This window comes from Protopterus annectens, chromosome 1.part1, assembly GCF_019279795.1.
Source record: "Protopterus annectens isolate FY-2018-M chromosome 1.part1, PAN1.0, whole genome shotgun sequence".
Lineage (NCBI taxonomy): Eukaryota > Metazoa > Chordata > Ceratodontiformes > Protopteridae > Protopterus > Protopterus annectens.
Genome location: NC_056726.1, coordinates 1,526,299,658 through 1,526,323,133, shown reverse-complemented (window position 1 = coordinate 1,526,323,133; position 23,476 = coordinate 1,526,299,658). Strand labels below are relative to the sequence as shown.

The 23,476-nt window shown below is 39.9% G+C and overlaps 1 protein-coding gene across 1 annotated transcript in view; it reads right to left on the bottom strand.

The window, feature by feature from the left end:
- PACRG (parkin coregulated) overlaps nt 1-23,476 on the bottom strand; it is a 1,708,327-nt gene that overhangs the window by 1,573,175 nt on the left and 111,676 nt on the right. The gene's annotated exons all lie outside the window — the stretch shown is intronic.

Sequence of the window (23,476 nt, the reverse complement as noted above, 5' to 3'; positions counted from 1 at the left end):
TAAAAATAGGGCCCAATTGACCATTTTTCCTTTTCAGCTCTACTTCTTTAATAACTTGGTTAACAAGCCTACTAGGGTAGCCTCTGTTTTTAAACATACCAGCCAAAAGATCACATTCATCTCTAAAGCTGTTATCTTCTGAGCACATTCTGGAGGCACGCACAACCTGGCCTTTAACTACACCTCTCTTCTGGAACAAAGGATGGGAGCTAGAGAAGTGTAAAAAAGAGTTGCTATAATGAGGTTTCCTATAGATAGATGTATTAAATTTAACTTTTTCCAAGTCCTTTTTTATTTCAATATCTAAAAAATTAATTGATACATCATTATAATTAAAAGTGAATTTCAAAAAAGGAACAAAGGAATTCATTAATTCTATCAATTTAATAGCCTCCTCTTCACTTCCCTTCACAATCATCAAAATATCGTCTTGGTACCTTGTGTACCAAACGACCATATCCTTATATAACTGATGTGAAAATAAATATGTATGCTCCCAATAAGCCATGACGGAGTTCGCAAAGGTTCCACCACATGGGGAACCCATTGCTACTCCTGTCACTTGCAAATACAATTCCTTTTTAAAAAGAAAAAAATTGTTACTCAGAACAAGCTCCAGTAATCCAACCAGCAAGTCTATGTCCTCTCCTGGAAGATGTTTATTAAGCAGGTAATCCCTAACCCAATTAATGCCAGTCTCCTGTGGGATAGTTGTATAAAGGTCCTTGACATCTGCTGTTAAAAAACTAAGCTTAGAGTCAAAAGGGATATGATTAAGACTGTCCAGGACAAACCAGGAGTCTTTGCAAATTTGGGGTTCATTTTTAAGAACCTTAAGTTTATTGTCGACCCACTTAGCACATGCATAAGTGATCGATTGACGCCCATCTATTATAGGTCTAAAAGGAGGGGTCTTAATGTCTTTATGTAACTTCGGGATCCCGAAGATAACAGGGATCACTGGTGCTGGCATAGTAAGGTATTGGTATAACTCTGTACTAATGCTGCCTTCTATAAATAAGTCACTTAGGAAATCTTTGACTCTTTTATAAGACTGGTTTAACTCATTCCTTGAAACACATCTATAATTATCCGTTGACAGCATTTCCTTCATAACAGCCTCATACTTTTCTTCGTACATAAGGACAGCCCCACCCCCTTTATCTGGTTTCATCGTTCTTATATTGTAAGCCTTTACAGACGCAATAAGAGTTTGATATTCTAAATCAAAATGTTTATGCCTGTAAAATTCATTATTTAGTGCCCTCAAATGAACTTCACTTATTTTTTCAAATAACATTAAATTGTTCTCAAGAGGTGGGTTATAAGTACTTGCTACACGTTCCGTATTTAGTATGCTATTGTTGTCACCAAGAAGCATTCGCAAATTCAATTTGCGTACATATAGTTTAAAGTCACACAATGTTTTAGCTAAATCTGGTTTATGTGGTGGCACAAAATTAAAACCTTTTGCTAACAATGCGACAAAACTGTGAGGAACATCAAAGGAAGTGTAGTTATAAACACAAAAGTCATTACTATCACTATAGATAATAAACGGATAGTCCTTTTCAGACACTGGTGCTACCTTCTGCGTCGATTGTAAGACTTCTTGTTCTGTGTTTTCTTGGGCCAATTGCTGTTCTTCCGTTTGGTATTCGATCCCACACGTTGAAAATCCTGCTGACCATGATTTTGTGCATCAGCATTTTGATTTACTGAATGATATTCATACCGATTTTGTTGGTTTTGGACCCTCTCGCTCCTCCGAACTTGGTTTGATGAAAGGGCTACGGGGGAAGCTACAGGGTTAAATGATTCAGAACCATAAACTTCCTCCGGTGCCACATTATTACCTGTCCGGTCTACATTGTTCGATGTTATAGTATGTAAATCTACAGAAGCGTTATTGCCAGGTGGATCTGGGTACGCTTTATCATTGGCGTACGCTGCCTTGTCCCGAATGAGTTTTCGCTTCTTTGTCTCACTGATTTTATTAAGCAGAGAATCAATACTAGAATAAATTCGACCATAGTCAAATTCATATCTATTAAAATTACAGTCTGTTTTAATGTTATTCTCAAGAATATCAAGTTGTTGTTTAAGTGCCTGCATTTGCTGAGTATATTCTGTGATTAATAGACCTAATAAGTTAAGCCCTTGTTGGTCAAAGAACTGAACAAGATGTTTGTGGAAATCAGAGTGTTTTGTAACACCAGTTGGATATTTCCACTGTCTTAGGCCTTTAGGGACAATTTTTAGATTAATACACTCCTTAAAATATACGATCTCCAGCTGCATTTTTTTATATTTTAACAAGCACATATCAAACTGTTTCAGATTAGATACAATATTACCGGTAGTTTCCTGCTGACCATCATAGATGTCTAGAGAACAACACAGTTATCTAATATAACACGAAAAACTAGAAGTTCAAAGTATAAAGTTTTTTTTTTTTTTTTTTTTTTTTTACACAATAACAAGTGCACAAGAAAAAAACACAGAAAGAGAGGGTCAAGACCCTCTAACTAAAACGGGTACTTGACCCACAAATAAACGCTAGCCACAAATAAATGCTAGAATAGCAAAAGGGGAAGGCCCCTCTAACTAAAACGGGAAACCTTCCCTTAACAAAAAGAACAACTTTCTCAACAAAATCTCCAAAACACACACGTATCACAACAATAGCTGTTAAAACAGCTTTTGGGTTGAAAATGAGCAAATTCCTGACAGGAAAAGTCTAAATAAATAGTACTTAGCCCAGCCAAGTTGAGACCACGTCTTAGCTTGTAAGCGGCAAACGAGATCTGGGGGATTAGTGGTGGTGCATCCTGGGATAAGAAATAGCTCAGCCAATAAGAGGCCTCGCTCTATAGCATAGCGTGCCGAGTCGGAGCCAAGGGATCGGCTCCGAGCCCATCAGTACAGAATGTAGGCGAGATAGGATCACATAACATCCATCATGCAGGAAGGTTTGTACCAAATAATAACTGGTGTCAAAATCATGACAATGCCCTCGGAGAACTGATCCAATGGTTTGGCATTTGGGAACTTGTGTGTACAGTGACCTAACTTTTGACCAACATGTGCCCAGAGTCATAAGAAAGCCTTTCTATATTGCACAGCTTATAAACAAATTGATTGTGACTAGATCTAGAGATGTTGTTGTCCCCCCTTTACAAAGTTCTCATTATGTCAATCATTTTGTATAATGCCCACTTTGGCATGTATCCGTCCAGCCCCATGCAACAATTGGAATATCTTCAGAGATAACTTACTAAAAGGATACAAGTCCTAAACAACAGGTCTTGCATGGACCACCTCAAAGATTTATTATTACATTCAGTATCCTACAGAGTGCTTAGAAGTGACATGTCTGGCATACAAAGCATCCACCGTCATAATACAGATGGACTTACTGAACAAAGTCAAATGGCATCAGAAATACTCAGTCCAGGTATCTAAACTGAATGTTGGGGAGAGATGGATGTATATCACAGAGGCTACCATTGTTCTGGAACAGACTATCCATAAAAATAAAGCAAAGCTCATCCATCCATATTCAAATACAACTTGGATCTAAGGATGGGTAATAGAAAATGTACTCAAGGATTTCCCCTCATGCCACTAATAGATAGAGGCAGTTCCTAAATGCTGCATCCCTTACATGGCCCCCTCAAATTATCTATGGTATGATCACAGTTGTTCTCACTAGGGTTAATATACAATTATCAGCCATGGGGATAGCTAAGACCAATCAAAACATGTTAATTCAAGCACCAAAAGGGAATTGGCTAAGCTTAAAATGTCCTCCAAATGAACCTATGTTGTGGTAGCAAATAGTTATAAAACAATTACCCTTTTTAGTTCGCTAAGTGCCCCTGTCATCCTCCACCACCCCCCCCCCCAGTCTTTAATAGCTTCCGGCGCCTATGGTTAACATCCTTAATCCATTACATGAACGTAGGTTGGGAAAACGGTCTATAATGTACCTCAAAGCATCTAGAACTCTATGGCTTCTGGGGTGGTCCCCAGATCCCTGTCTTAGTTAAGTTATTTCCTCCATAGTACAGTGCAGTTTTGGCCAGTTGGGATGTAATGAAAGGATGGATAAAAGTAAGGCAAAGTGTGAAAATGAAAAAACAGGAAAGACATAATCTGTCTGGATGGTGTTGGGAGGCCATAACATAGGGATACACATTTGGGAGGGTGAGGGAGAACTCAGGAATTGGAGGGGGCACCATGGACTCTTTTGCTAGGGCTCCAGTACACCTAAGGTTGACCCTGGGCACAAGTATCTGTTTATTACAGTGTAGGTCAGGAGCTTTGTTTTGATTATGTGGTCCATACACAGTGACACCATATGCAAAAGATTTTGGAAAGCAAACACCAGTTAACAGAACAAATTTTATTTAGGTATTTTATTTTGCTAACCAAATCACTCTCACTGAGATCAACGTTTCTATAAAAACATCAGGGAGCAAGCCAGTGGATACGCTCATGCTGAAGAGTCGTAGGGGCAGGTCCTTCAGTGCATATTTAGTGACATTTAGCAGCCAGCCTGGTATGTTATCAGTTCTCACAGAAGATGAATCTTTTGTTTGGAAAAGTACTTTTAACAGGTGTACTTCTGTGACGATAGGTGGTTCAGGTTCTTAGGTATTAAAAACTCTAAAATGCACCTAGGAGCATCTAGACATCTCTGGCTTATGAGGGCCTAGTGGTCCCAAGGGCTTCAGCTTAAGTCAGGTGTTTCCTCCACAGTGTTTACAATGCAGTCTTGACCAGAATAGGTTTGTTAAAATGACTGTATGACATAGTCTTCTAAATCACAGATAAAAGAAGCTGTGCCTGCACCAAATAATGTATTAGGTGAAAACTAAACAATTCCATGTTGTTGTCATAGTATTTACTGGAAAAAATGGTCCTTCAGATGCCCCTACCATCTCTATACAACTGAAGCTATATTAGAATTCATGCAGACAAAGGCATCACTATAGGTAACAATATACATATACATGATCAAGATATACTTCAATGAAGCATTTTCAGTGACAAACAGCTTCAGCAAAATATAAATTAAAATAATTAACAACCTAGGGTAAAATGGAAGGTAAAGCCCCACCTGTACCACTAAATTAATATCACAACTTTCCTGGTTGCATACCCTGAGAAAAGTTTGTATATTTCAATGCACTGTTCCATTACTGAAGGCAAACATACTAAGCCGATTAGAGCAGATGCTGATAATTCTCAAAACCGTAAAGTCTACTATATACTTGCCTCCTAGAGAACTGCAATTAAAAACTCATTTACATTGCCTGATAATTGACCTTAAACATAAAAAAAAATAAAGTTATTACAGGAAAACCACAAGACTGATGTATTTTCAATGCAAAAATATTACAATCCGTACATTCTTTATCAGTGTGGTTCGAAATACACAAGGCAACCAATTTATAATCCTTCACTGTAATATCAATTTTATCTTACTCAAGGGACAGAGAACTAAACCACTCCTGCATTCCTCAATTCAAGTATAATATTTGGCAGCACCACGAAAGCGGTTATGAACAACCTCTGACTGTTCACACATCACATACCTAAATGCTATCAACTTTCTGTGTAATGGAGGTTTTAACAAAATACATGCCAGATCATACAGCTAAGATCCAGAAAAACGGGAAAAACAATTCCCTCTTTCTGGATATTTGACTGAAATCTCTCAACATCATTCAGAGTGTTTCAAATTAAAAAAAGAAACATATTCTTAGTAAATGAAACCTTCAAACAAGTTACTCTCAGCAACTTTAACATCATACTCAGGCTGATTCAGAAGAGAAATATTTTACAACTACTGGGGCAGACAGAAACTTGGCTGATATCTGCATTTACATAGGTTCATAGGTAGGTACTAGGCTATCTGCCCTAGGGCATTTATAAGCCTAGCCAGAATGCGTTGGCTTTCGCCTCCCTTTTAGATTAAATTCCTGAGCCTCTGTTCAACAAGGCCATAGAAGTGATCCCAGGTGTAAATTTACGATTTCCCATCCACTCATCAAGATTTCTTTTGAAGAGGGTCAGTGAGGGCCTCTGCCTAACATGGACAGGGATTCTATTCCAGAGCGAGGGAAGCCTCTGGGATGTGAATCTATCCCTCCAGCTTGTCCTATTTATTGTTGTGCTGAGGTTTAAATCCCCGCAGCGTGTAGCACTAAGGGATTTGGATTTCTTGAGGTGGAGCATGTCCATTAATTCCGGGTTAGACATGGCCTTGTAAGTCAGGCAGAGACTGCCTCTGAGTAGGCGGTAAGCAACTGAGTAGAGCTGGAGTTTCTTTAGTCGAGCTGCATAGGGCATCTGTTTGAAGCCCACGATCCTCTTGGTGAGGTACTTTTGGGGTCTCTCTAGCTTTTGCAGGTGTCGTGTAAGGTACATCCCAAATGGGGCAATGTACTCAATTATGGTCCTGATGAGCGAGGAGTAGAGGGGCACAATGATGTGTCTTGATCTAGATGTGAACCCTTTTGTGATTAGGTGGGCTATATAGAAGGTTTTTCTAACCACTTTGGCAATGTGATTATCAAAGGAGAGGTTACTATCTACTTGAGTCCCCAGATCCCTAATTACATCTTCCATACTTAGTGGATTACCACCTATGTGGTAGTTTGTGGGCACATTGTTTTTCCCAAAGGGGATGACTATGCACTTTTTGGCATTTAGCTTGAGGCCATGGTTCTGACACCAGATATCAGTCTCCGTAAGATGCTTCTGGAGGATGCTTGTGTCAGCCAGAGAGTCGATTATGTCTCCCAGTTTGCAATCATCTGCGAACTTGGTCAGCTACAGTCCTCCTGTGCTTGCCTGTACCTCAGAGAAGTATATACCGAACAAGAGGGGTCCCAGGACTGAGCCTTGTGGGACGCCACTTGTAACCGGTTTGGAGTCGGACATGGCACTCGCAACTCTGACCATGTGGGTTCTATCCCTGAGCCAGTTTGCAACCCATCTCGTGACATAGGGGTTGATATTCAAGCTGGCAAGCTTATTTATAATGCCAGAGTGGGGTATTGTGTCGAAGGCTTTTGCGAGGTCCAGGTAGGCTGTGTGGACTACCTTTCCCTCATCTATGGCCTTGGTAACTGTTTCAAAGAAGTCAACTAAGTTTAAGAGGCAAGATCTGCCTTTAACAAAGCCGAATTGGGTAGGGTCCAGTGTCTGGAGGTTCCCAATGTCTTTGTTTATGAGATCCATAATGATGTGCTCCATAGCTTTGCAGACCAGGCTAGTCAGGCTTATAGGGCGATAGTTCCCGGGATCCATTGTGGCGCCACCTTTGTGGAGCAGGATAACTGTTGCTGTACGCCATTCTTTGGGTACATATCCTGTAGTAAGACTGAGTTTGAACAGTGACTTTATGTGACGGTTCAGTTCATTTTGGAGCTCGTGTAAGACGGTGCCCAGGACACCATCCAGTCCTATTGATGCTGTGTTTTATTCTGTGGAGAGGGCTGCTTTCACCTGTGTGTCTGTGATGTCTGAGAGACTACATTTTTCTGGGACAGACACTGGACCTTTTGGGGGGGGGGTAAAATTTGCACTGAACCTGTCCACCAGGATGTTGGCAATGTCAGTGGGTTCAGTGTATTTTTTGCCATTTTGCACCAGCTCAGAGCAGATCTGAGAGTTGCCACCTAGATTCTTGATGTAGCTAAACAAGGCCTTGTGACTATCTTTAGAGTCTTTGGCGATTTGTCTTTTGAAGCTGGCCTTTGATGATTTTATGAGGGATCGTAGTTTCTTGCTAATACTGATCAGGGATGCCTTCCCTTTTTGGGATTTTGCTCTATCCTGTAATAGTTTCCTCCTTCTGTTGTATAGTTTATTTATGGCCAGGGTCCACCAGACTGGTCTCCTGTTTTTGGAGGAGTGAGTCTTGGTTTTTCTTGGGATGGCTCGATCCATGCATTCCTGTAGTTGCTCATAGAATGCATTTGTAAAGGATTCTGTGGTTTGGGCAGCATTTTCCATTAGCCCGGGGGCTTTGAAGCTTTCCACCTCATTCTTGAGAAGTGTGAAGTTTGCTTTTGAGAAATTTTTCACAGTGGTTTCCTTGGCTGGGGGTGAGGTCGGGATGTGGATGTCCAGTGTGATTAGTTTATGGTCTGATCTTACCAATGAGGGGTTTACCTCTGGTATGGAACATTTAGCCCCCATGTTGGTGATGACCAGGTCCAATATGTTGTCCCCTCTTGTGGGAGTGGTGACCAGTTGTTCCATTGCATTTAAGTTTATAAACTCCAGGAACCGTTGGGCAAAGGAGTTGGGACTTGAGTAGTTTTCCCAGTCAATGTTTGGGTTGTTGAAATCATCCAATATCATGGTGTTTGGTGAGACCTTCATATTCTCCAATGTTCACAGGAATGCCAAGTGGGGATCCTAAGACAAGGTGGTTGATCTGTAGCAAGCTACAAACTGAAAAACAGTTTTGCCCACTGTTAGTTGCACATGGATAGTCTCTGATGCCTCATGCAGTGCCACTAACCTGGAGTTGTGGGTATCCTTGATGAAAATGGATACTCCCCGGCCTTTTGTATTTTGGTCCAAGTTCTTGGGCCGAAAAGCATGGTATGAGTTATATCCTGTTAGTGCTGGAGTGCTCTCTGGAGCCTTGAACCAGGTTTCTGTTACTGCAAAGATATTGATTTTCTCCATACTGAGGAGTGCCTCGAGTGCGTGCATCTTGAGGTTTAGACTTCTGGCGTTGAGTAGCATTACCCTTAGTTTTTTGTTTCTTGTGTTGTCTATGGAGGTAGGTTTGTCTTTTGAGCCTTGCCTAAAAAAGGCACTATGGGGGTGGCAAGAGCCTTAGCCAGTATTCGAAAGCCTAAGGGTGACAGGTGCAAGCCATCCCTAGTGAAGCAAAGTGGCTTGTCGAGCATGTCATCCCAGGCTGACAGACACTGGATCCCCTTTGAATGACACTAATAGCTTAGCCAATTGTTAAAATTGATCATTTTGTCTTTATACTGTGGCATCATTCTTGGTGAGAGCAAGATGCTACTCAGGGTCAGTGTCATACTGACCTGGGCTACATGATCAGAGAGCTCCTCTATGTCTCTTTTCATGTAGTCCCAGGAGGTACGTCTCAGGTCATTTACACCAACAGGGACAATGACAGAGTCGTATTTGTACTTTCTTTGGAGTGACCTGAGTGCTTGTGTTATGTCGTGGATCCTGGCACTCGACAGACAGCTTACAGTGACCTTCTCCTTGTTCAGTCTGGTGAACGGGACGTCAGTGTGCTTGCCAATAGAGTCTCCTATTACAAGTGTATTTGGTGTGTTATTTAGCCTCAAGGGCTGCGACTGTGTGGCACACTGACTTTCTGAAGTATGTGATAAGTGAATATTGTTGTGGGGTAGTGGTTGCTTGGATGTCTGCTTTGGAGGTCTCTGCTGCTTTGTCAATTTTTTATTTAGAGCCTCTGAATATGTTTTGGTGTGTTTATGTGTCTTGTTTGCTGATACGATTGGTCTATGTGAGACTGGTTGTGTGGTGCAAGTGGTTTCCTTCTCCTCTTGACTGACTGTGCCAGTCTTGGGTTGAGAGAGCTCTGCCTCCAGTTTGGCTGTATAGTTGCATCTCTCACATACATTTGAGTTTGTTGGAAGGAGGAGAGGGTTGTCTGTGTACATAAGGCAATTGCAACATTGCCTCCAGATTCACCAGCTGGACTGGAGAGTATACCTGAAACTGCCCTTTGGACATGCCTGAATAGTTTAAAGAACTGGTTTATTGATTGTCCAGAAGGGACGAATAGGGAGCCTTGTACTACTAAATAGTATAAGGGGGTGTAGTGCTATAGTTTGTTAGTGCTTACTTGAGAAGTTTGAACAAGTGCTGGGCTGTAAAAGGAAGGTTGCGTGCTTGCTTTGAGAGTTTGACTAGTTCTAAGGGAAAAATTGAAGGGCACACTTTGTGGAGCCAGGAATACTTTAAAACTGCAGTCCAATAAATTGAACATACTGGGTTAATCAAGTCTCAATTCTAGTAATAAGAAATTGAAGCCTCAAAACGAAAAACTAAAAGTGCGAATGACCAAAACCACTCCAATGCAGGTGAATATTCACCTCTAAAATACCAATTGAATGCTGCTGAAACTGCAACTTCCAAATGTTCAAAAAATGCAGAGTGCACAAACGAAATAAAATCCAACATGCTTTAATTCACGAAAAAATCACCACAAGCGCTTTCGCCCGGTATTACCGGGCTTTTTCAAGTGTAAAGATTTCAACAAACATTAGAGCTTTTAAACTAATTATACAGATGCTTCATTGGCTGACCAATTAAATAATTAATTAACTGTGTTTGACAAACCCATTAATTATCAAGAAAAAAATGTCTTGGTGCATACATTGTTTCACGAATACAAATGCTTAAATAACAAAAAATGCTCACTGTGTATTTAGTGTACCTATTTAGTGAGTCATTATATTATATTTTTTAATTCATTTTTATCAATGAGGTTCTTGTAAAACTAGCAATCATTTGTTTAGCATAATTTTAACAGTTTTTAACATTCACTCAAGGGTTTATAAGAAGATAACAACAACAAAAAAAGTTGTTTATTTTCAGTACAGACAGTGTAATGTATATGCTACAAACAGTGACACAGTGAGCATTTTTTGTTATTTAAGCATTTGTATTCGTGAAACAATGTATGCACCAAGACATTTTTTTCTTGATAATTAATGGGTTTGTCAAACACAGTTAATTAATTATTTAATTGGTCAGCCAATGAAGCATCTGTATAATTAGTTTAAAAGCTCTAATGTTTGTTGAAATCTTTACACTTGAAAAAGCCCGGTAATACCAGGCGAAAGCGCTTGTGGTGATTTTATCGTGAATTAAAGCTTGTTGGATTTTATTTCGTTTGTGCACTCTGTATTTTTTGAACATTTGGAAGTTGCAGTTTCAGCAGCATTCAGTTGGTATTTTAGAGGTGAATATTTACTTGCATTGGAGTGGTTTTGGTCATTCGCACTTTTACTCAATTCTAGTAATACTACAATGATTTTTAATCAAATTTCTTGGATAAGAAGATACTGCATAACAAAATTCAGAGCCCTGAAATTAAAAGACCAAACTGATTTTGGATCAAGACTTCTGAGGAGAAGAATCAGATGGAATTATAGTTCAGAATGTCTTTGGTCATGAATCAAGGACAAAGTCAAACATTAATGGGACACAAAAGGCCCCTAAATCAGGGAATTTTTTAAATATTAATCTAATTAACTTAAAAAGTTGACAGAACAGGTTTTGCAACCAACATGCATTTTCTGAACAAATCAGAAACATGAAACTCTAATGTCTGACAACCTAAATGACTATAATCCTCAGTGATATATACGAAAATCAAAAACTTTATGAAAGATGTGGCAAAAACATAAGGCAAATCATTCTTCAAAATCAGGGATAGGAATACTTACAACAGTTAAATGGCACTATAATCTCACATTTGGCAACTGTAACTCCTATATAGTAATTCTTGGCAAAAAAGTGAAGATCACTTTTCATGAAATTTATTTTTCTTAGGTCTTAAGTTTAAATTACTTAGTCCTCTTTATGGGTTAGAAAAAGACTACAAACAGTATACACAAAATTATTACAAATCAACCCTGATTAATGTTTACAAATCAACCCTGGTTAATGTTTAAAAGAATAATTTCTAGAACCAGCTGACTGTGAAAATGAACGGCACAAAAACTGCACAAAAAACCCAACTGGGGTTGGGAGGGTGGCCTAATGGTTAAGGTGTTTGCCTTACAAACACAAGGTGCAGGGTTTGAGTCTCACAAGGGATAATTGGCTAAGCTTAAAATGGCTCACAAGGGCAGTTAGCTTAGTACTAATCTATGAATCTATGCTTGAATTTGAGAAAAAAATAGCAGTGGAAGTATCTGACAAAAAAAAATAAATGTGTAATACAGACATCTAGTTCAGAAGGTATAAACTAGACACTACAAAATTAAAACTGCAATACAAATAACATACTCAAAATATCTTAACAATCTTACACCACAGCTTTACCCAAGAGCAAGTGCCAGAACAGGGCATTCAAACTGAGCTTTGAAAATAGGTTCATAGATGAATGCTATTCTAATTGCCCTGAAGGGCCATTTTAAGTCTAAACAATAGTCCAAGGTCAGAACCATATCCTGTACCTTGTGTTTATAAGGTGACAGCCTTAACCACTATTCCAAATTTAACAATTTTCTTTGTTGATAGCTGTATTGTTGGTGTTCTTTTTTCACATATTTTGTGTTTAGACCAATTATTTTTAAGCAAAGATCTTGTTGAACATTTTTACTTTCAATCAAAATTTCAGTTCACACAAATGTGCATTCTGACAATTTACCTATATCTAGCTATGTGTTTATATATATATATATATATATATATATATATATATATATATATATATATATGTATGTATGTACATATATGTAAAAAACTGAAGATGTAATGAAGAACTCCATGCATCCACCAGGTCCGGTGTAGGACTCTTTAATAGCAATAATAAAAAAATGAAGTAAGAGATGAGCACTTTCAGACTTAACTAGTCCTTCTTCAGATTCAAGTACAATAAATAGTAGCTGCAATTTATCTAAACCAACTATCGATAGCAAGCAGTACAGAAGCACAATAACCAATAAAATGATTACTGATACATCCAGTAAATCTCAAGATACATATACATAAGTTTAGCAAAAGCCATTCTGCATTTCAGTGAGAGTGAAGTGTTTATGATCATTGGCTGATTGGGATTACCTGGACTATGGCTTGGAGTAAGCACCTCATTGGTTCTTTCAAGCTTTTTTTTTAAGTTGTTTCAGGTTTCAACTTTCTGTTACTTAAGAAGTTACCTTGTGAGTGTTTCTGCCATTTCACACAGAGCTAATTGGAGGAAGGGCACTGAGCAAAACTCTGCTCTGTGATATAGAACATTAAGTATCCTGTATTTTGCCTGTTTTACTAGTTATTGCTTAATATAGATATTTATTGTCTGCTGCATACTTTGTACTGCATACTTTGTACTGTATTTTATATTTTATAGCTATAAACTAATCTGCACAGTTGTATTAAAACTGTCTGCCTCACAGGGCCTGATAAATAAGGTTTTTACTGTCACACTGTTTGTAAATCCTTTCTAGCTAGTTTCACTGTGTGTGAGGTATTAGCTGAAAATGTTCTCCATTTGTTAAACATCTGTTTGTGTTGGTGTTTATTTGTTCTGACTTCCTACCAAGGAGTGTATCATATAACTGATTTGTTTGGAGTTAAAATCATTGAGCCGCGGTGGTGCAGCGGTAGCATTGTCGCGTCACAGCAAGAGGTTCTCCCGTTTGATTCTCGGCTGGAACGTCTTGTGTGTGGAGTCTGCATGTCCTCCCCATGGTCGAGTGGCTGGCATTCGAAAGACATGCGTGAATGGGCGTGCCTTTGTTGAAGGTTGGGCGTCAAGCTGGCACCTCGGCACCATAAAAATCTACTGCCAATTATTAGCGGATCAGAGTTCCGCTGTGGCGACCCCTAACCGGGAAAAGCCGAAAGAAGAAGAAAAAGTTTGGAGTTAAAATCATTCTCTAGAGTCTCCTTGCACCTTTATCAGTTTAAAACTTTCATTTAAAGGTTCACTGCTGCTTTTATGCTATGATAAACATTTCTGTAGTGTTTTTCTACCCAAGTAGTGTATGTAGCATTGTCCATATTCAGGCTTGTGTTTTGGGCTTAGTTGTTTGTTTGCAGAGGCTGTGTGTTTGAGCACATGTTCCAGGCCATCTTAGTTTAGCAAAAGCCATTTTGCATTTCAGTGAGACTGAAGTGTTTATGGTCATTGGCTGATTGGGGTTACCTGGACTACGGCTTGGAGTAAGCACCTCATTGGTTCTTTCGAGCTTTTTTTAAAGTTGTTTCAGGTTTCAACTTTCTGTTTCTTAAGAAGTTACCTTGCGCGTGTTTCTGACATTTTACACAGAGCTAATCGGAGGAAGGGCACTGAGCAAAACTCTGATCTGTGATATAGAACATCAAGTGTCCTGTTTTTTTTTTTTGCTTATTGTTACTAGTTATTGCTCATTACAGATATTTATAACCCTTTTGTCTGCTGCATACTTTTTACTGTATTATATAGCTATAAACTAATCTGCACAGTTGTATTAAAATTGTCTGCCTCACAGGGCCTGATAAATAAGGTTTTTACTGTCACACTGTTTGTAAATCTTTTCTAGCTGGTTTCATTGTGTGTGAGGTATTAACTGGAAATTTTCTCCATTTGTTAAACATCTGTTTGTGTTTGTTTGTTCTGATTTCCTGCACAAGGAGTGTATCATATAACTGATTATTTTGCACTTAAAAGCATTCTTTAGAGTGTCTTTGCTCCTTTATCTGTTTAAAACTTTAATTTACTTGGTGGCTTTGCAATTGCCCACCCCCTACTGTAAATCTGATCTGGGACACACACTCCAGTCTAATGTCATTAGCTCATTCTACCTAATACAGAGTGAACAATTGAGAAAGCCAACCCACTTAGTTTCTTAACCTTGAATTAACTTCTGCTCCTCCTTTCTCCCTTTCCACTTTACTAAAAAAAAAAATTCTAATCTTGTTTCCTGCCATTCCTGTAACTAGTCTAGTCCAGATGCAGATTTGCTGTATCCAGGACTGTTTGTAAGCTTCTGAGCAGTGCCAAAGTCTGCTCTTTAATTATTCCCTTAGATCTACTAGTTCTCTCCTCTCCTGCACTTTTACTAGCTTATTAGTCTAGCACTTTACCAGACATCTTCTAGCAATTATTGTAGCACATAAAAGTGCTACCAGCACTAAACTTTCTACAAGAAAACAGCTCCAGTACTTATTATTAATGCCCACTCCTCCAGGCATGTCTAAAGGTCAGTTCCCTGTGCGTGCTCCTATTAACCTAAATCTGCAACAACTGGAAAGGCTGCAGAAATACCTCACAAAGAGGATTACTGGCCTCAAACAGATGCCCTACGTAGACCATCTCTAAAACCTCCAGCTTTACTCCGTCACATATCGCCTACTCAGAGGCGATCTCTGCCCAACATACAAAGCTATGTCAAACCCAGAGCTGCTGGACATGCTCCACTTAAAGAAATCCCAATCCCTCCAAGCTACACTCTCTAGGGACCTAAACCTTGTCACCACAATAAACAGAACATGCTGAAGGGATAGATTCGTGTCCCACAGACTTCCCATACTCTGGAACAAACTACCTATCTATATCAAACAAAGCTCCTCATTAGCACTTCTTTTATCACACTTCCAAAGACTAACATGGCTGTTTCCAACATTTTTACTTTTTATTCCATTAATATAAAAAACAGAACAATATAAAAGCTTTTCGTAAGCGCTTTCGGGTATTAACATACCCTTCTTCAGACAAATGGCTATTAATTTCTTAACAGTCATTTAAATAGTCAAAAAGGTGCCAAAAATTCATTTAAATAGTCAAAAACGTGCCAAAATTCATTTAAATAGTCAAAAAGGTGCCAAAAATTAATTTAAATAGTCAGCCGTGGTGATCTTTGGAAGTGTGATAAAAGAAGTTCTACTGATTCATTCAGAAACCTTTACTCTGCAACTGCTTCTTTAATATAAAGCTCCTCATTAGCACTCTTCAAAAAAAATTTTGATGATTGGATGGGAAATAGGAAATTCACCACGAGGATCTCCTCTGTGGGTCTGCTCAACAGGGGCACAGAAAAATAATTTTCTTGGGTAGTGAAAGTCAGGGTACCTTTTTGGCTAGGCTTGTATAGGCCCTAGGGCTGATAGCCTAGTACCTATTTATTTATTTATTTATTTTACATTTGTTAACCGGGAGAGTCCGACTGGATACATGTCCATTTTCAGTGGAGGCCCGGGGAGAAAAGCTCCAGGTACATAACAGACATATGAACATTGTTAATGCAAAAAAGGAAGATAGTTGAGTTCTAAATACAATATAAAGATAAATCACATCTTGGGAAAAAAATAACAGCAGCATATAAAAAAAAACATAGGTCAGTTACAAGGGCGAGGTACCTATGAACCTGAACTTGGGCATCCTGAGGCAATATAGAAACTGCCTCATGTACACTGACAACCTCCTCCTCTTACCTCCCAACACTCAGACTTGAGAGAGATGCACTTATATATCCAAATTGGAAGCCACGCACTCTCCAGCCAAGACCTGAATAGCTGGTCAAGAGAAGAAGGTTAACACTTGCACCATGCCACATGGAACACATAGCCCTCCAGAACACACACCAGCACTGCCTTCACATAAAAACACAAAACGCACACCCACCTTCACGGAGGCCCTCAATAAAAATCTAACCAAAAAGCAGAGACCTCCAAGGCAGAAACACATTCGACCACTACAACACAACACTAATCACGAGACACATAAATCTCCTACACAGTGTGCCACTAAACCAAAGTCCCTAAGGCAATACAGCATGCCCAACACACTAGTCATAGGTGACTCGATAATGAGGCACACTGATGTCAAACTCACTAGGTTGAATAAGGAGAAAGGAGTAGTCAGCTGCCTGTCAGGCGCCAGGATCTGCCACATAACACACGCACCCCGGTCCCTCAACAACAGGTACAGATATGACTCTGTCATAGTACATGTGGTTGTGAATAACCTGAGATGTACCTCCCTGGACTAAATGAAAAGAGACATGCAGGAGCTCTCAGATTATGTAGCCCAAGTGGGTATGACCCTAGCCCAGAGCAGCATCTTACCATCACCCAGAATGTTACCACAGTACAAGCAGAAAATGACTGATTTCAACAATTGGCTAAGTTTGTGGTGTCATTCTAAGGGGGATCCAGTATCTGTCTGCCTGGGATGACATGACTGACAGACCTTGATGCTTTGCCAGAGATGGCCTGCACCTGTCACTCATGGGCTTTTGGATACTGGCCAAGGCTCTTGCCACCCCTATAGTGCCTTTTTTAGGCGGTGTTCCAAAGACCAAATTACCACCGTAACAGCTACAAACAAATGTAATCTGACGGTCGTACTGCTCAACGATAGAAGTCTAAATCTCAAAATGCACTTACTCGAAGAACTCCTTAAAATGCAGAAAATTGACATTTGTGCTGTAACAGAGACCTGATTCGAAGCAGCAGAAAGCACTTCTGCACTATCAGGCTATAACTCATTCCACACCTTTCGCCCCCAGAACATGGACTGAAGCTCCAAAGGTGGTGGTATTTCCATATTCATAAAGGATGCACACACCTCTAGACTGGTAGCCCAATGCAATGCATCAGAGATACTTCAGGTGCAGCTAACATTGGGTAAGACAGCTATTCAGGTCGTAGCCTGCTATAGGTCTCCAACCATGTCCCAAGACTCGCACTCCACATTCCTAAGCACCCTAAAGAATATTAGGCTCCAACCTAACACTCTTATATGAGCAACTTCCACTACCTCTCCATTAACTGGGAAAACTACTCATGTACCAATACACTTGCTCAACAATTCATGGAATTCATTAATTCCAATGCCCTGGACCAGCTCATTCTTAGCCCCACTAGAGGTGGCAACATCCTGCACCTGGCCATTACTAACATGGGCGACCGTTGCTCTATAACAATTGTCAACTCCTCCCTGGTTAGATCCGACCACAAACTAATCACCTTGGAAATCCACCCCCACCCCACCCCACAAAGGTAACTACCATGAAAAACTTCTCCAAAGCTAACGTCAGGCTCCTAAAACAGAGGTGGCTAACTTCATGGCACCCATGCAAATGGAAAATAGTTGCATGACCGCCGAATCATACACCAAGGTACTGTACGAAAAGGTACACAAATGCATGGATCTCGCCATACCCAATAGGACCAAGACCCTCTCCTCCAAAAAAAGGAAGCCAATCTGGTGGTCCCCTGCCATAAACAAACTGTAGAACAGAAGGAGAAAACTGATGCAGAATAAGGTCAAGTTCCAAGACTGGAAAAACTCCCTTATCAGCCTCAACAAAATGTTGAGATCCCTCATCAAATCCTCTAAAGCTAGCTATGAAAACAGAATTGAAGCAGATAGCAAAGAAAACCACAAGGCCTTCAACAGTTATGCAAAGAATCTCCACGGCAATACCCAGATTTGCTCTGAGCTACTGCACAATGGTACCTCCGATACTGAGCCAACAGATATTGCCAATATACTGGCCGACAGATTCAGTGCCAACTTTACCCCTCTCTCTCCCCAAAAGACCAATCACAATACCAGTAGATTGCCAGGCACCCAGTATTACTGCTGCACAGGTTAAAACAGCACTGTCCAAGGCCAAGAATACAGCTTCCATGGGACCTGACAATATCCCTGGCTGTATTCTACTTGAACTACAGAGTGAACTAGCACCATACCTGTGTGCCCTGTTCAACCACAGCCTCACCTCAGGCTTTGTCCCTACCAAATGGTGCACTGCTACAGTTATCCCTCTCCACAAAGGAGGAATGATTAAAGACCCTGGGAACTATCGCCCCTGTAGCCTGACAATTCTGATATGCAAAGCTATGGAACGCATCCTCATGGACCTAATAAACAAGGATATAGGGAATTTCCAAACGCTGGATCCCACACAGTTTGGTTTGGTGAAGGGTAGATCATGCCTACTCAGCCTGGCTGACTTCTTTGAGTCAGTCACCAAAGCTGTGGATGAAGGCAAGGTGGTTCATACAACCTACGTTGATCTGGCCAAGGCCTTTCATACCATTCCCCACTCAGGAATCACAGAAGAACTCACTAAGATATGCATAAACCCCTATATCACTAGGTGAGTTGCAAATTGGCTCACAGATAGAACCTATAGTGTGAACATAGCTAACTCCAAGTCAGACTGCCGATAAGTCACAACTGGAGTCCCACAGGGTTTGGTCCTGGGTCCTCTCCTGTTTGGTATCTACTTCTCTGAAGTCCAGGCCACCAGGAAGGGACTCTGGCTTAGAAAGTTCGCAGATGATTGCAAGTTGGGAGCAATTATTACTCTCCAAGTGATGTTGACATCTTACAGAAAGGCTTCACTGAGACCAATGACTGGTGTCAGAACCATGGCCTTAAGCTCAATGCCAAAAAAATGTGTTGTCATTCCCTTTGGGGAAAAACCCAGTTCCCATAAATTACCACATCAATGGTCATCTAATGAACACAGAAGGCATTTTAAGAGATCTGGGAACACAGGTTAACAGCAACCTCTCTTCTGACCACCACATTACCACTGTGGTCAGAAAGTCCTTCTATGTGGCACATCTCATTACTAAGGGTTTTGCATCCAGGAAGAAAGAGATCACTGTTTCCCTCTCCTCTTCCATCATTAGGTCAGTCATCAAGTACAATGCCCTATTTGGCATGTATCTCACTAGACACCTGCAACAACTGAAAGGCCGCAAATATATCTCACAAAGAGGATCCTTGGCCTTAAACACTTGTCCTATATGGACAGACTCAAAAAACTCCAACTATTCTCCGTCTCACATTGCCTACTTACAGGTGATCTCTGCTTGACTTACAAAGCCATGTCTGACCCAGCTCTATTAGAAATGCTATATCTAAAGAAATCCCAAACCATATGCACCAAATGCACCAAAGACCTCAACCTCATTACCACAATCAACAGAACAGGCAGGAGGGACACATTCATAACCCAGAGACTGCCCATGCTATGGAATAGACTTCACATACCTGTCAAACAGAGCACCTCATTGGTCCTCTTCAAGAGAAATCCTGATTGAGTGGATGGGAAATAGAAAATTCTCCTCGGGGATCACTCCAATGGCTCTACTCAACATAGGCACTGGGAACTAAGGTCGGGTGCTTTGCTGATGTAATCCTATCCTATGAGCTTAGGATTAGCCAGGGCAGGGCCATTAGCCTGGTACACACCTATGAACCTATAAAGTGTAGCTCTTCCTGAGAGCTCCAGGAGCCTCAGGTCTGAATAATAATTAATATTTTATGTACCACGTTGTTTTTATATTTGCACCCTTCTTTTTTGATACTGACTTGCTTACTGCTTTATTGCTTTTTCTGCTTTGTATTTTCTTAATTTATATTGGCAACATTTCTTATGTTAAATGTGTTGTGGGGCTGTTTTGAGTTCATGTTTATTTCTGATGGAATAATGGATACAATAAATGGCAAAGAATTGCTATGCATATAAAATGTGTGTGTGTGTGTGTGTGTGTATACATGTGTGTGTGTGTGTGCGCGCGCGCGCATGTGTGTGTGTGTGTGTGTGTTTGTGTGTGTGTGTGTATATATATATATATGTATATAATTTATTTATTTATTTTATTTTACATTTGTTAACCGGGAGGGTCCAACTGGACACAGGTCCATTTTCAGCGGAGGCCCGGGGAGAAAAGCTCCATGTTACACTCTTAGCAATTATGCAGTTCTAAGCAAGTTTTAAGAACAAATGTAGGTGTTACATTATGTAGTACAAAAATGAAAATTCCACAGTATGTATTGCATTTGTTAGAAGTAATAAGTAGTAGAAAATTAACAAGAACATTTTTTTTTTTTTTTTTTAATATTCTCATTCACAATTAGCATTTGTAGAGACATAGATACATATATACATACATATTATATATATGTATATACACACACATATATATATATATATATATATATATATATATATATATATATGTATACATATATGTTGATATCCACACATCAAGAATATAGATATTGAAGTAAGACCAAGATGAGAATATGAAGTTCTCTGATAAGGTTTATACCTTTCTCAGATACAGATTATAGCCTATATCAGGTAGAGATTTTAGTATTGTAGTGAACAGGTGATGGTATGTTTTATCCTATTGTAATGTTGCGGAGTTTGGATGAAAAGCAAGGATATTAGTAGAGCTATGTAAGGAAAATGTCAGAGAGAAGCAGAATCTTTGCAACTGTGCAAGGTTATTGTTTACCCTGAGGAGTAGCAAGAGCAGAGCCAACTGTTTGAATAATGGGATTTCAGGAGGTGTTTGAATTGGGTACTCGAAGAAGTGGCAGTTATGTGGCTTGGAAGTGAGTTCCAATTTTGGGCTATTGTGCAGGCAAAGAGAGATTTTCCGGCTTCATTTTTATGTCTGATTACATGAATGAGGTTTTGGCTGCTGGATCTTAGGGCTCTAGAGGAGTTGTGGGGCTGAATTAGCTGCTGGAGTGCAGGCATTTTCTCAGGGTAGTAGTAGAGTTTATGTGCTACTGAGGCTTGATTAAGTCGTAGTAGCTGAGGAAGCTCCAGCCACTTGAGTTGCATTAGTGAATGACAATGATGGGACCTATTTGTGGAATCTGTAGCAAACTTAGCAATCTTGTTGTAACATGATTCCATTTTGAGAAGTTCAGTAAGGTGAAGATTAGTTAGGATAGGGGAGGCATAAAGAAAGATAGAGAGGAGGTGTGTTCTTGCAATAGTGGCTTTGGTCTGTTTAGTCATGAACGTTTTATTTCTATAGAGGAGTCCTAATTTTCTGTTCACTTTTTTGATGGTTTGTGCTATATGGATATCAAATTTCAGGTGATTATCAATCTCTACTCCTAGTAGTTTTGTGTTCTTGGTTGGCGTGATTTGAATATTATTTTTTGAGTTTATGATAAGGCTATAGTTTGGGTTAGATGATCTGCCAGGTGTAAATAGGATTAGTTTTGTTTTCTTGGGATTTAGAAGTAGTTGTATGTTAGAAAACTAGGTTTCGACTAGAGTAAAGTTATTTTGGGTAAGGGTATGTAGTTCCATTATGCTGGGGGCAGCACATATTATGGTGGTGTCATCAGCATATTGTACTGCTGAGGCAGTGGGCAGGGAAGAGGAGATGTCATTAGTGAAAAGAGAGAACAACAGTGGGCCAAGGATTGATCCTTGGGGGACTCCTATGGATACTGGTAAGAGGAGGGACAGCTTTTCTTGCCAGAGGACTGCTTGTTGGCATTCTGATAGGTAACTGTTGAACCATAGTATAGTGGAGGAGCATATGTTTAGTCTAGACAGAGCTTTGAGGAGCATATTGTGATTAACCATGTCAAAGGCTTTTGATAAGTTCAGGAAAATGGATGATACGAAAAGACCTTTGTTTCTGTAGTGGTGGACTGTATTGGTGTAAGACAGAAGAGCGGTGGTTGTACTATGGGAGGGTCTAAAGCCATGTTGGGAATTGGATAGTAATTTGTTTTGTCGGAGATACTGCATAAGTTGTAAGTGAACAACTCTTTCTAAGATTTTTGATAAGGGTGATAGTATGGCTATAGGGCGATAGTTGGTCAGCTCTAAGGAGTTGCCCCCTTTGTGCAGAGGAACAATGTGGGATATTTTCCAAAGGGAAGGTACTTTGTATTCAGAAATTGACCTATTTATGAGAATTGACACTGGGTATGATATGGCCTCTGCTGATATTTGAAGGAAATTTGCAGGAAGTTTACCGGCTGCTAGTGTGGTTGGTTTTAGCTTCTTAAGGAGGTTTGAAATCATTTGAGTGGACAATGGATGAAGGGAAAAGCTAGAGGCGTGGTTTTTTGCATTACTGCCGGTTGTAGTGGATGATTGTGTCGGAGTGCCATTATTTTTATGGGTATTAGCTAGATTTTGTACTGTTTCTCTGAAGAATTTATTAAATTGTGTTGGGATATTGTCTTGGCTATTTGGTAACACAGGGGTAGGGGTGGATGCTTTCCCAGGGTGTAGTAAGGGGTTTATGGAGGCCCAGAATTTTTGGGGGTTATGGGTATATTTATCTTGTAGTTTTTTATAATAGTTGGACTTGTCAAGTTTAATTAGCCTTTTGGCTTTATTACGTAGTTCTAGGTACTTTTGCCTTAGGGTAGTGTTTTTATTTTTATGTGATGCGATCCAGATTTTGTCCCTTTCTTTCATTGTACTTTTTGTCTCTTTGGTTAGCCATGGGGCATGGTATGTTTTTGGCCTAATAGTTCTATAGGGTGCGTGATAGTCTAGGATTTGTAGGAATGTCAAGTTAAAATACTGTACTGCTTCATTGAGAGGTAGGTGATTGAGGGGGAATCAATTGCAACAACTTAGTGCCTTATTAAAGTCATTGGTTATGAAGTTTCGTTTATTACGTATTACTCTAAGAATAGGTAGGTTGGGGAGATGGTGGGATCTGTTCCTGATTAGGTAGGTGGGTTGATGGTCACTTAGACTACCAGGAAAACAGCCTGATTGTTGTACAAGAGTGGGGTGGGATACCAGAATCCAATCCAAAATGGATTGAGGTTTAGTTGTTTTGTCAATTCTGGTGGGGTAGTAATTATTTGGGTGAACCCATGGAGTTTGATGTGATCTGATGTGATCTGAGGGATGGTGTTTGCAGCAGTTGATCCAGTCAATGCTAAAGTCACCTAGTAGTGTGGTTTCATAGGGGAGGG